Raw genomic sequence first — 14,860 nt, 5'->3', positions numbered from 1 at the left:
CAGAGTGCTCTTATTATTTATTCCTTAATGCAGTTCTCCCTTTGTTTTCCTCTTATTCACTTTCATGCAGATAAATTCAGATTCTGGCACCTGCTTTGGTGACATGATGGATTTTAGCTCCATTTAGATGTTTAGTCCTTGCCAGAGACACCATGAGCAACGGTCAAAGTGTGTATTTAAAGACATTTAAGGCACCAACCATAACAAGTTATGAGCTCATTCTGATTAGTTTGAAGTCAGATTTGGATACTGTCACCCCAAAAACCCCAGGTCCAGTTGGACAACAGCCCATATACGTAAATTTCACCTCTTAGTAACCATCTTGGCGAGGCAGACAAGGAAGACAAGTCCAGATCCCTATGTAAAGGAATGGAAAAGAGCCATAACTGCAATTGCAATGGTCCTTGAGACTCAGTGGACATAAAAACTGCATTTTTTAATATTTTATCTGTCAAATCTGCACAGTTTTACAACCCACTTTCATAGTTTAATGTTTGTGTCACCAGGATTGGTTTAATTGTGCTACATTGAGATGTGTTTCATACAACTGCCATCTATGATGTTATAGAATTCTGCCATAGATTTCTATTTGCAGTTCTTTAAATGTGGAGCTGCTCCCTTACAATGTCATATTCAGTGAAACTGATCAGTCATTGACATAATTTGATCTTTTTCATATTTGTTGAGCCATTTGTGCCACTAAAATATAATCAAGGACATCCTTCATAACCCAATCTTCTTTTGGTCTTTCAGGGAGGCCCGGTGTCACTATGAGCATGGTATAAATAGCTATCATTAGGTGCAATTAGTGATTATTTTCATCCTTAATCTGTCATTGATTTTCTGTCGTAATCAATTAAAAAATGGAAAGATGTGATTTTCTCAAAGCCAATTCCAGTGTTACTTTTGATACTTGATTTTGGTTTTAATCAGAAACTATGAGATTATAGTTTAGTCATTGTCAGTGACATTTTAGTACATTTTTTTGCATTCCTTTTCGTTTTTCCAAGCATGTTAGGGCTGCAGCTGTTTGCCATTATTATGTATAGCTGATGTGTGATACGACTGCTGGCCTCTCCTCTATAAATCCAGTCATCATTTACATTCTCTGCATCAGCTACCTGTTCTCTCCACTGAAAAGCTACAAGTTCACTAAAATGCACTTTACTGTATCATTGCACTAAAAACGTTGATTACAGTTTCAGTTAACAGACGCTTTTATCCAAAGCGACGTACGTCTGAGAGTAGATACAAGACGAGGTAAGTAGTAATTGTCAAGTGACATAATACAGGAAGTTCAAGAAAATGATATAGAAGTGATCTGTATTATTTTCACAGCACCAAAACAAAAGAAAAGCAACTGATATTTCTTTTGCGTTAATAATCGAGAGCATAGTCTTTGCAAATAGTGGATGTGTAGGTGGACGGCTGGTTTGTGTTAAACAAGAAAACTCTTGGTGGATCTATTCAGAGACCTGATTGAAAGCATCGATTTCTTTGGAATAGATATATCTTAGTGTCGCAATCAGTCCATCTACCTCAGATAAAAAAAAAAAAGAAACTGTAAAACAACAGGTAAATCAGAAACACTGACTGTAGACCGTAGTTTCAGAAAAATCAAAGTGATGCGTGCTTTGGTCTTATAAACCAGCCCTGTTGCCATATTAAACCACAGACAACTAAACAGGCAGCATTCCTTTGATTGCTGTAAAATCCAAATATATCATGGCTGTTTCAAAACCCCAGCAGTTAGAAGAAAAAAAGAACACCACAGCTTGATTTCTATTATCTTTCTTCTAGCATGTCGTGTTCACTTTTGAGTCTGTCTGGTGAGAAAGATCAAGAGCACATCTGGCGGTTCAAGGAGTTCAAATATTTGACACTTCAGTCAAACATTTTATTCAGGTCTGTCGCAGAAACGCTTATCTGGAGAGATTTGTCATTCCTTGTCCTTGTCAGACTCAGGCTGTGAGGCTCACAATAAGCTGGATGGGGACCAATGTAATACTCTCACTACAGTATACTCAACTGAGCTGTTTTCTATGTCATTTAGCGGCTCCCCTTTGGAAAACAACCTTGTTATAATTCCTGGTTATCTATGATGTTCTTGTAATTGGAAACTATAATGTTCCCACCTAGTATGAAATTGTATTAAGACCTAAGTGGATTCTATTATCATGACATGCTTAGTAGTGATGTAAAATGTATTAGAAAAATTGGCTTACTGCTATGGCTTTACGTTAAGCAATCAATGTGATGAAATTTTCTTTTCAATTTTTGTGCATTTTCATCCTAAGGATAGTGTAAATCATAGTGTGTGGGTTTGTTATCTTTGCATCTTTCGATATGACAACTGAAGTAAGATCACTCTGGTTTGGCTATGAAAATAATACATTAGAAATTCCATAAAAAATAAATATTTACTTTCATCGAGTATAAAGACAATGTAACTAGATTAATAGTAATAATAATTGGATCAACGAGGCATTAAAGGGACGACGATGTTTACAGTATAAAACTTCAAAGCTGCACTAGTCACTATATATTATTTACTTATTTATTTGTTTATTGATCTATTTTTATGTGTACATAAAAAATAACATTTTGACGCGTACAGTGACAAAACTACTGATAAGTATTCATTTAGTTGTTTTTGTTTTTTTTTTTAAGCAGTTTTAAGTTTATTGTTTTAATTTCTGGGGTTATTGATTTGCATGTGTCAGCTGTACGGAAACACAAGTATAAACACATGCTAACTTTCCTAATGTAACTGAGATTGACTTTGAGGGCACCAGTGGTCACATCATGTCCCATTAGACTGCAAAAAGGTGGGCCATGGAAGCGTCTATAGGCTGTAGACTGTCCTCTGATGACCCATACCCGTCACTCAAAGCTGCAATGGCCTTAATTATGCATAACTTTAATTCTTAATACATTTTAACTCTGTGAGTTATATAAGAATTCTCTCCCAGTACAGTTGTCAGAAACAAGAAAAATAGCTGTAGAGACCAAAACGGTTTACTGCCTTAGGTTGCATACCTGTTTGCTTCTGGTGTAAGTTTGAACATTTTAACATGATGATCTATGGGGAGCGGCTCACTTTTGGAGCCAGCCTCATGTGAATACATTTGTTTTCTGACATGTTTGCCAGAAGAACCTTTTAACGTGACAATACACCTCTGTTTGGCATCTTGCCAGTTGGCCTAACTTGAGGTCAATTGCCTACTTAATCATTTAGTTTGATGCCTTGTTGCATCATACAAGACACTAGGAGTGCAGTCTTACCTGGCCGTGCTGTATATTTTATGGCTGTAATAAAGCAGCTCAAACCCCTGCAGCCTACAGTGTTACATCTCTGTCCGACATATTCATTATTTCCTCCTGTCTCTTTCCTCCCTCTTTCACCTTTCTTGCTCTCCCTCTTTATATCTCCTTCTCTTCCTTGTTCTCTCATTCTGCCTCCTCATCTATTATCTTTCTGCTTTCTCTCTACCAACCTCTTCTCTTCTTATCTCCCCACTTGTCCCTCCTTTTTTTTTTATACCACCCTCCCTCTCTCTATTTTAGTCCAGATTTGCTGTGGCCCCTGGGCCCTTCATTACCTTGTCGTTGTGCAGTGGTCAGTCCTTTTGACCCGGCGCCGCTCTGGGATTAACATTATCTCCATCTCTGTCGCTTGCTTATCTATTTTCTAGACTCTTGAAATAAAGCTCGGCCAGACGTGTGATGTACTTCAGATTACCGGAGGCGGGAGGCAGGTATGGAAATCTTCCACCGATTAGATGCCCTTCCTCAGTCTGAGAGAGAGATGTGCACAGACTGCTGCCAAGCATCTTAGAGATACACTGATACACTCTCAGTCCTAAGTCTTGAGAAGGTGAGGGGAAGTTTGACTTTTTGCTTGGTTTTTGATGCAGTTGTTTCCGAACAGGGCTATTACTTGTAGCCGTATCAGGATTTATTGGAAATAGCGTGGTTGCTTTGGTCTGGTTTTGGTTGCTCTCACTCTGCTCAGCATTTTGTTAGTCAACTGTTACTGCAGAAAAGGCAATTCTTGGGTTACCATTCACACCGCAAATGTGCAGCCTCTAGAGTCGAACAAGAGCACATTGTATGCAAGGCGCTCTCAATTCCGAACATTTAAAATCTAAATTTTGCGTTTAAATGCTTAACACCTGAACATGATTGTATTTTTTCCTATAGAGACAAAAAGCTTGGAGACATTTAGTTCTTTGGACTGAAACGGTGTGCAACACATTGGTATTTAAGTGTTCCTATAGATGACAGAAAAACTAAGAAACTGCTGCTTTGCATTCCACAAACTCTTAAGACAAAGTAGAAAACTATTGTTGCTGCAAGTGTTTGTACCTTCAAATGATCTACACCAAAGACATTTAGCTAAAATTTAAATAGGTCCAGTCAGAGGAAGTTTATTTAAGCAAAGGTCTGGAACATCTTAATGTCTAACTTGAATTAGTGTGATATATGTTGATGTAACCTCATAGTTTTATTAGCGTCTGCATGTAATAAATAACTGACCATCAAATCAAATAAATTCAGTACAATTCAAAAACATATTGACATTTATTAATAAATAACTTTTGATTTAACTGTACATCTTAAAATAAAGTGCAGAACTTGAAAAAATAATGACTGAACAACCTGAGCCAACTTATATACATCTTTAATAATACCTAAATCTCCAAAAATTTAAACAGTTTAACACTTTTACATTTTTTTCTGTCTTATATCATTCCCCTTATGTCCCTGCTGCTTAATGGGAGAACTGAGCTGCCGATTTTTTGAATCATGGCCTGAATCATGGCCTCAGGGTCATTCTCAAACTCATTTGGAACTCATTGGTGAGTCTGGAACCATATTTAGTTTAGATTATGTTCATAGTTGAGAAAGCTGCCTCACAGCTGTATGTTGAGCCAAACATGGTCAGCATGTGGAGGACTATTTCCCTCTTGGTGTTGCTTGATTTATTTTCCTTTTTTGTCTGTCCTCCTCTCGTCTGTCCCTCACCTCTCATCTGTTTTCTGAATGCACAGCTTCGATGTTTAGCACCTGAAAATTGGCTGAGAAGCGTCACATGGGATGGCTGAACTCGTATGTAGTTGGTCTGTGTGTTTCCTGAGCTGATAACCGATGCTGTAAACACTGGAAAAGCTGCGCCGGTAAAATAGAAGCGACCTGTCAAATTTAAAACCCCGTTACAATTCACTGATTACAGGTCCGCGTCCATATAAGATGGTGTCTGAGTCTGGATCTGGACCGCGGTCCACCAGTTAGTGACCTCTGATCCACACCATAGGGGCCAGTGAGTGTTGAGGTCAATTCATGCCCTCCTCACGCCTGTGTTCTTAAGGGTCCACATGATGCAGATTTTGTCCTCAGTCTAAGTCGTCTGCCCAGGTCTGATGCAGCACCTCTGCAGACGTCCAGGTGAAATGCATACCCTGTAGTATGTATATTGTATTACAAATGAAACCATGTGGTCATCTCATGTTAATGTCCTCACTGATCAATGCACAAGAATACAGAAATAATGAGTTAGCTTTTAAGATGCTAACTGGCATTTAATCAGTTGTTATTGAAGTAAAAACAGTCAATCCGGTGACTATACCAGTGATATTTCCTTTGCAGCTATCATTTAAGTTTCTTTTTTCCTCTTTAAGACCTCAAAGGCATTTGGTGTTACTCACTTCAATGGAACAGACCTCAAATTTCAGTGACATATGTTCAAATTTGGGTGACACTGGCACCGAGTGGATTTGAACTTCGCTTGGGGATTGCTTCAGTGCGACTGATGCACAGGAGCAGTTTTGATCATGTTCTGACAAAGCACTGGAGAGAAATGGTCTTTTTTAATGCTAGGGAGAAATGTGTTAATCACATGTTACAGTCTTACAGTCTGACATTAAGCTTAGGTTTAAAAATCAATGTTAGTGCTTGAAAATGTGCTTCATTTTGTTCAAGGTGAGGGTTTTTGCGAGCGTTCTCTGAGTGTCTTTAAGTGGGCCATGCTTATTGTGTTTGCAGTGTAGTGTTTGTAAGAATTCACAAGTTGAAATTTTCTTCTTCAGCAGTAGCATGAATAAAATCAAATCATGATTTTGCGTTCCCATAGCTTCAGCCACTCGAACACCAAATTAATACTTTGACAAACTTTCTGCGTTAAAAGCACATTAAAAACAAGTACATGTTTGTTTTTGACATATCTGAGATTCAGAAGGCACAGGTCAAGATGTGAGTTAAACTTAGGAATAGAGAAACAGTTTCTCCACTTGGTTCTGTTGCTTTGACCAGAATTTCAAACCAGTTTTTAATGCAGCAAGACCAATCGGCTGCTGTGGTTTTTCAGCCAGACAGTGTGAAGGTCATCACCCTTTAGACATCAGACTGGAATTTAAATAGTAAAACCTACTTCTGCTTACAGAATCTGTCTAGATATCATGAGGAAATGTCATTTCTATAAATGCTATTAATTTGATTTACCACTAGAAATGCTCAAAAAGAGAGAAACAGATATAAAAAAGGACCTACATTTATCCTTGAAGGTGGATTTTGCGATGAAACAATGACAGACACTTTGACGAAAGAATTTGTACACTAGCGGCTGTTAAAGCTAATCACACACTTTAACTGTGATTCAGAAAATAGTCACGGTAACATTAGCTTGTCAAGTAAACAGCTTATTTAAAAGGCACATTGCTCTCGTTTTCTCATATACAGTGCAGTTTGATGCAGGGCACTAAAAAATGAGGAAAATGCCGCGGTCAGATAAAGCACAAAACATCAAAACAAACTAAATTGGAGGGGAGAAATCTGGACCAGCATGTTGAAAGAATTTATTTTCTCTCTTTGGTTCCCTCCGAATTGCTGTTTCCTTCTCTCTCTGAAAGGACCACACAATTATTTTTAAAGTTTCTGGCAGGTCACACAGTTCCCTACATTCATTACCTTGTTGCATAAATGCTCCCTATTGGTAAATTGGAGTCGGTTTTTCATGTAAATGTCACAAATGACTTACATGTAGCCTACAAAGTGTTTTTTTTTTAGACCCCGATGAGGAATATTTCTCTGTCAACCATCAGACTAAACTGGAATATGTTGCTGTTGCATACATGCACTCATTAAAGGAAAAACTGTATCTTCAGATAATCTTAAAGACCCCTTCCTAGAGAGGCGAGGACTTCATAGATCTGCGCATTTTAAAGGAAACAATGGTGCGGAGTTACATCAAAGACATTTTAAAGCTGGGAGGCTTTATTTTAGTGGAAAAACAACCCGTCTAGGTAACTTAGATATGTTTTGAGGGCTTTAATACAATGCCCAAAGCAGCATGTCTTTCTTTTGTTGTTTTTGACCACTCAGGATCAGGTGCATGTGTCAGTCTTCTAGCACACTGTAAAAAATGCTCACAAATTTTACAGTGAAAAACTGTCAAAGTATGACAGTAAAAATTATTTTTTCGACATTGTTTATTTAACACTGAATCACCGTAAATAAGTTAATCAGGAGAAAACTGCATTTTTAGTTTTTTCTTTTTTTTCATTTATTTCATTGTCCATGTAAAAGTACAAATGATAAATTAAGAAGTGCAGCTTTAAGCAATATTGCTTTGCTTTTGGGTTGGTATTTGCTGGAAGAGGAGACGAGTCAGTAGCTTCTTTGAAATCACTTCTTAAAATCCACTTATGTGAATTTTACTTTTAGTTTTAATTAGTTTTAATGTTCTGTTCTGTATTTATTTAGTATTTACCTGTTTATTTTATATGTTCTCTCTCATTTTGTTTTAATTTCTCCTGCCTAGTTCTTTGGTGTGTTGTCGTCTTTATTTCTTTTGTATTTGATTTTTACTGTCAAGCTTTTAATCTACAATCTTATTCTTTAGTCTTTTAAACTGCCTAGTTCCTTGTTTGATATGTGTCCTAATCTAATTATTCATTTAACTAATTACAGTTGTGTTTCCTATTTATTTTATATGACTGCTGTCCCTTGTCTCCACAAGTTGTGCTTGATTGTCTCTGTGTTTGCACATCATGACTGTCAGAGCACCCTGTGAACGCTGTTCCTAAGGGTGCTATATACAAATAAATTAGAATTATTATTACATATTAGAGCATGGGTGTCAAACATACGGCCACAACCAGACTACAGAGGGTCCAATCCGACCCACGGGATGACTATGAAAAGTGTAAAAATGCAAACTTTAATTTGCAAAACTGTAAATTTTGAATAATTTCTAGACCTTGACAAGTTGTTTTCTTGTGATCAGTAAGTTGTGTAAATGATAAACTGAATAATATTGTTGAAATTTAACTTATTTTTCTTAAGAAATTCCAGGTTGTTTATAATGTTTGGTAAAAAGATAACTCCTTAAATGTCAACATTTTCAGAAAGTACTTTCTTACAGTAAAGCAAAGTAGAAAATGTGTTATTTATATGCTATTATGCTCTGATTTTACCGGTCCAGCCCACTTCAGATCAGTTTGGGCTCTAAGTGGCCTCTGAACAACTTTGACATGCCTGTTTCATTCAGCAAAAGAAGGAATGTGATTAAATTCCTGTTTTTTTATATGAAATTCATATGTGTGCTGACACTGACAGTGTGACAGTTGCTTATCTTGATGTGTTGTTGTGCATCAGCCCGTAATGAAGAAAATCCCCAGTTTGAGGGATTACACATGGAACAAAAGCTGTGGGTTTTTTGATGTGTGCCACTGTGCCTACGCTCTTCAGTCTGCTTCACAGTATTTAACATTAGACTGACTGAGCACAACGGAGCTGCACTTCTATTCCCATCACTTTTAGTCCATGTAGCAAACAGCCAGTGAGCATGTTTACTGTAGTACTGTTATCAGGATTTATCATGTTCAAAGAAGGAAGGATGCAGTGTGCTGACTATCTACATCTAGAACACAGCTGCTACTCTACGCACTTTCGTATGGACTTATCTTTTAGGTCTTCAACGTGGCAGCATGGGAATGAATCAACAAAGACTTTGTGCAAGTAAAACTTGATAAGTTAAAATAAAACTATTGAAGAATGTTTAAAACTATTGAATAAAAAATCTGTCAAACAATCAAGGGTGATTGTAGCAGGATCAGCTATGCAGTTTAGCATATATCTGCTTTAAATGAATTAAGGTATATCCCTGCAGCTGCATTAGGGCAGAAGAACACGTATTGGTGACAAATCTGCAGCACCCAACTTGATAAGTGTTGTTGTTATAGTTATTTGAACAGATTTGAGATAGAAATGATGATTATATGTTGATATCGCTTAGAGAAAATAGCGAAGTGCGTACTTTACAAGAATGGTGATAACATTGGTGGGTGAACATCGATAAACAGCTGTTTGTTAAGTGGACAAACTGTCAAAAGTCAACGATTAGGAAACTCTGCCCCCTTCAGTGGGGAACTGCTCCTGTGATAGTCTTGGCAAGTCTCCACAGTATTTCTGCTACTAGAAATTCATATGAATTTAGATTATAGCTCCACGGTTGAAGCCTGTGCTACTCGGTCCGTACATGGTTATGATGAAGTTCCCACAACTTCTAATGAAAAGACAATAAATCTGTCTGGATGGGTATCTTCTGATGCCAGAATAATGAAGGGACTCTCCCGACCAAAGAGACTCAGTTTCATTGGTACTCTTTATTGTTGCACTCTCTCATCACAATTGTCAAGCAAGGAGCTTAACAAGCACATCAACAACACATCAACACCTATAACATCTCATCTGGGTGCATTCAGGAACACCGACATATGCATGAAGAAAGTGATATAATTGCTCTTCATTTACAAAAAAATCAATTCAACCAATAGTGCACGACCATTGCACTTGTTTTTCAGCCATTTACCTCTTGTTAAATATCTGTTTTTTTGCCCTCACTTTTTTGTATCTACCTTTTATGCTGCCTCTTGGTCAGGTAATTGACCTACCTGATTAAATAAAGGTTTTAAAAATATATTATTTAAAGCATCTGCCACTTCCGTTGTTTAAAAATGTCAAGCACATGTCAGGAACTTTGTCCACAGGTGTCTGGCCTTTTCTGCTCTCCTCTTCAGCGCCGTAGATCATGCAAATTTATGGTTACATGCGTTGCCCCTCCTAAAAGTCCTCAGCGCGATTTATGCGCCAGTGTTTTATGTTACCAATGATAGCGGGTGAAGGTAGCGAAGACAAATAACCCCCGTGACAAAAACGAGACAATGAGAAAGACGTAGAGGGTGTGAAAGAGAGGTGACAGAGGGATTTAACATCTAAATTTAGGGGAGACCATATCCAACAGTCACCCTCGCAAAGGTTACATACGATGGAATATTTCACGCTGACAACCAGCACTAAGAGCATTTACCGTGGATTCTGACTCATTCTTTTGTCACCTGAGCTCTAGTTTTTTCCAAGCACAGGAAAGAGAATATGTGACTCTGTGTTGTTGTTTTCCCAGCTTTCTCTTCTGGCTGGCTACATGACTCATCATCTTCCCTGTCCTGCTTCACCTACAGGCACACATCTGCCCGGCTAGGATTAGGCAGGACGGGAAGCGCGATTAAATGGCTTTGGCAACTGTCTTCTCACACATCTTAATAGAATTCACAAGTCTCTCTGTTTAGGGGCGAAATCCAGCTCCAGTCTTGGATGTTTTTTATTTTTTTTTTCAGCCTTTCATTTATCTGAAGTGAGGGCCCTCTTTGAGCCGACAACTGGCTTACTGCGCTCATGGGCAGGGCAGAGCAGATTAGTCAATTAAATGAAGACATGGAGGAAAAGGGGCTCAGTTTATGCTCGTCCTTAAGCCTCTATTCTGTTGCTCTAAAGAAGCCGCTGAGGGAAATCAAATGACCAGATTGTCGGGAAAAGTGAAGACGACAAATGCGGCGCACAGACATGCTTGAACAAACTCTGTGTAATGCCACAAATTGGAAGGAAATAACTTTTTCCAATTTGGCTGACAACGGTTCACAAACAGCTCCTATACTGGAGGACGAAAAACAACAGCAGCGGAAAGTAATTTAGAGTGTTTACTGTATTTATCTGACAGCTACATATACTACTTACTAACAGATTTGGGATTTTACTTATGAATGGAAGCTTATAAAATGTATCATTCAGGATTGAACCAGGTGACCCCTGACAACAAAACAGTTTCTCAGTGTTTGAGTTGTTAGAGGTGCTGCTAAACAGTTTTGCCTTTGTAGTGTTGTTCCTTAGTGAAAAAGTGTACATTTTCTCACTATATTAAAAAAAAAAAGTCATATTTAGATTTGGATTTGAGTAAAACGGGAATTTTTGCATTCATTTTCCAAGAGAAAAAAGTAATAATAATGGGATTTTTTGTGTATGTTTGGCCCTTGGAGAGGATTCCAACCTCTGGGGCTTAATCTTAGGTACCAATAAAACTAAACTACTACTAAATGTACATATTAGATGACAACTATCATGTCTGTATGCCATATTTAAAGCTACAGCCAGCAGCTGCTTACCTCATCCTATTTCATATCATTTACTTCATTTATTTATATGACTCAAGGTAATTTTTGACATGGTATGGAGCACAACCAGGGCATACAATATCAACAGAACTGATGGCCTAAAGACAAGAAAATAATGTTGTCCATTTTTATGGGAATTGCAATCCAATGCATAAACAGTGTAAAACATTTTATCATTTTCACGCAGCTTCTGTGACAATTAAATGAAGTCCATGCCCTCTAGAGTTAGAACATCACTGATAAAATATTTAAATCTGTTTCATGATATGATAATGTTATGCTTGGATTACATTTACCCATAAAATAGCAGCCAGGTTGAGGTCATGGTTCAGTGTTTAAAAGGTAGGAGTCGACCGACAAGTAGTAGTAATTCAGGGAAACAACAACCAATATTTAGAACTGGTATATTTGCGGTAAAAATGCAGTCAAAATTCTGAATAACACAAACTTTGACACAAAACCTAATAGAAATGCCCTTGTTTATGTTTTACATTTGTCAGATCCAGTATTCAGCTAATTGTTCCACCTCTAAAAAAATAAATACTGGAGCTTTGTGAAGATGGCCATGCTTATACACTCGCAGTTAAGATTATGGGATGAATGTCAGTTGTTTTTGTCAGTTTTTTTAAAGTTAACTGTTAGAAGGAAAAGACTGTTCTCCCGTCTTAAACTTCACTAATCTGTGTTTTTGTTACCTTTGTTCTAACACAGAATGACTTTTCTCTTCATTTCCAGTCTTTATTGAAGCTAAGCTAACTGGCCACTTTACAGTCATGATCGTGGTGTCATTTATCTCTTGTAGTAGTAAGCTGGAAGCAAAAGTTAAAGGGTATGTCCAAAAATGTCTTTTATTAACATATGGGATAAAATGTTTCCATGCAGAACCTTTACCTTTGACATGCCACACATTTAACTGATAACAATCAGTTTCTACTTACATAGGATCTTTATGGGGAAGTTTTACTTGTAATTTAATATTTTTCAGTTGATTTTATCGATACTTTAACTTGTGTAATGGATTTAGTGATTTTTTTCAACCACTAGTAAACAAACACTTGAACAAGTGTTGAAAACTGTCCATACACCATTGTTTTTGAGGATGCTGAGAAAACAACAGTGCGACTGAAATTGAGTTTACAGCCTAATTATTCATCAGTCAAGTGCTCAGTACAGATTATTTACACACATGCATGAATTTTGAATCACAATGAGTGGGAAATGAATAACTGTAATGCCAACTTTCCACATGCGGAGAATTTCTAAATAAAAATACCAAGAGCCTCAGTAATAATAGAGGAGATAATTACAGCCCTCTTTGTCGTCGGTGGGAAGGATAACGCAGCATTGTTGCGGCAAAGATCCTTAACTAGCCACATGTCTGCGTCTCGCTCACTTAAAGGTCAGGCCATTGTGTGAAATTAGCAAAGACAGAAAGGTCATTGAGATTGCACCCGGCTAATAGATAAGACCTGAGGCCTTAATGGGTTCATGTTTTCCCTTTTTATCAAGGGAGGATAATGCACTAGAGCTGGTCCTTTTGTTTCCTATGGACCTCCACACACACACACACACACACACAGAGAAATGCTTCTTCACAGATCGACAGACAGAAAAACAGTCGCACATAAAGCTTGCAAAACCGAGGCGAAGTGGTTCTGTGTCTGAGGTTGAGTAAGTTAATGAATAGGAGATGAAATATGAATTATTATACAATGCTTTTCGCCTCAGCTTTTACCGCTGTGGGTGTATCTGAATTTGCGTATCTCCGAATGTAATTTCAGGGCTTGAAGCGGGGAAAGATAAAGGAGGTGTGTTCAGGACGTCGTGCCGAGTCCTAAAGCAGCCAGGGTGCATGTCAGAACAATAAATCATGCCTTTTGTACCCTCACAATGAAATGCAAAGCAACGGCAGATTAATTTTCAAATCATCGCTGAGACTAAAAGAGGAACAGCTGAATCTAGAAATGCTTTTTTTTTCATTGAGTTCCCAGAGAAAACAGATTAAGAGAGACGGCTATTTTTTCCAACTTCTCTTTTCTTCAGGTATTAACAGCACTTTCTTTAAAAAGCACAAAACTTGCTTTGTCTTCTGCTCACAGAACATTCTGTTCTCCTGCTGGCAGCGCTTGCAGTTATTTTGTCAATTGAATGAAAGCTCTTTTTACAAATGATTGAAAAAGTAGAAGAAATATGATTATTTTTGTCCTAGAATCTCTTTTTTTGCTTGATGCCCAGCAGCAGCCAAAAGATTTTTTTTATTTTTTTTGAGGTGGAGTTAATAATAAATTACATCTGAGGTACAGAACTAGAAATATGACTGAAAATAAAATAAAACAAAGTCTATATAATGGACTTCATAGAATGTGAATTATATGGAAAAATGTACTTTATTTGATTGAGGAAATGAGCAAATTCTGATTTAAAATGTGTATCGGGGGTTTTGGAGTGTAGACCCAAATACTAGGGGGATCTTTTTATGTTGAGTTTCATAAGTAAATTATTGCTGGTTTGAGAGATGGTTCTTCTTTGTGTGTCAGAAAAATGTGCTTCAGACCACTTTTGCATCAAAGTAGGACTTCTAAACCGATTATCCCCAAGCTAAGGGAATAAAACTGCTTATCTTTTTAGAATGGCACCTGTAAAAAGTTGGAATATAAATGAGGAAGTAAATGAACAGTCAGTTCTTGCGGTCGATGTGTTAGAAGAAGGGAAAATGGGCAGCATGAGGATCAAACTGACCCAGACGAGGACCAAATTATGAAGCCTGGGTCAGTCTACCTCCCAAAAGTGGTCTAAGGAAGGATTACCAGTGACTGACTTAGTTAGCCCATGTGATCTAATCCCATGTGAGCTAATTTAGCACAAACTGCTAAAAACATCAATGCTGTTATGATAGAAAGCTGCTTCCTGCAGAGCACTCCCTCATTTGTCATTTATTATGAAATACAGTCATCCTTCATTAGTATAGCAGCCATAAAAAGTGGCTTTTCCATTACCTTTGCACCCCAATAGTTACCATTGCTGTGCACATTTGTTTAGTTCGCTTATTTGCTCATACATACCAAAGGGAGCCAACCGAGGCGTCATGATGCCCAGATTTCCCGGCTACACCCCTGACATGTATACAGGCAGTTCCTGAGTGATTCCTAGGTGTGTTTTATTTTATTAAATAATAAAAAAACATGACAGGTAATGGGCTCCCACTTTGTCACTTGCTCAGCTTCTCTAAGCCTGTAATCGAGAGGAAAAGAGAGCGCTGCTGTTTCAGAAAATGGAGCCATGACAGATGTCACAGCAGTATATAAACCTGCCTTCCACCAGCTCTCGGAAAGAAGAAACAATACTTTACACAG

The 14,860-nt window shown here is 37.7% G+C and overlaps 1 protein-coding gene across 2 annotated transcripts in view; it reads left to right on the top strand.

Annotated features, from left to right (window-relative positions):
- Nucleotides 1-14,860, top strand: part of brinp2 (bone morphogenetic protein/retinoic acid inducible neural-specific 2) — a 253,346-nt gene that overhangs the window by 33,281 nt on the left and 205,205 nt on the right. The window contains exon 2 of one of the 2 annotated variants that reach the window (XM_023261640.3): nt 3,696-3,758. The exons of the other annotated variant lie outside the window; for it this stretch is intronic. The gene's annotated coding sequence lies outside the window, so the exon portion shown is untranslated. The remainder of the gene's footprint in view (nt 1-3,695; nt 3,759-14,860) is intronic. 2 annotated transcript variants of the gene reach the window in all.

This window comes from Amphiprion ocellaris, chromosome 10 (genome assembly GCF_022539595.1).
Source record: "Amphiprion ocellaris isolate individual 3 ecotype Okinawa chromosome 10, ASM2253959v1, whole genome shotgun sequence".
Taxonomy (NCBI): domain Eukaryota; kingdom Metazoa; phylum Chordata; class Actinopteri; family Pomacentridae; genus Amphiprion; species Amphiprion ocellaris.
The sequence above is the reverse complement of the archived record's forward strand: the minus strand, read 5'-3'. Positions and strand labels throughout refer to the sequence as shown.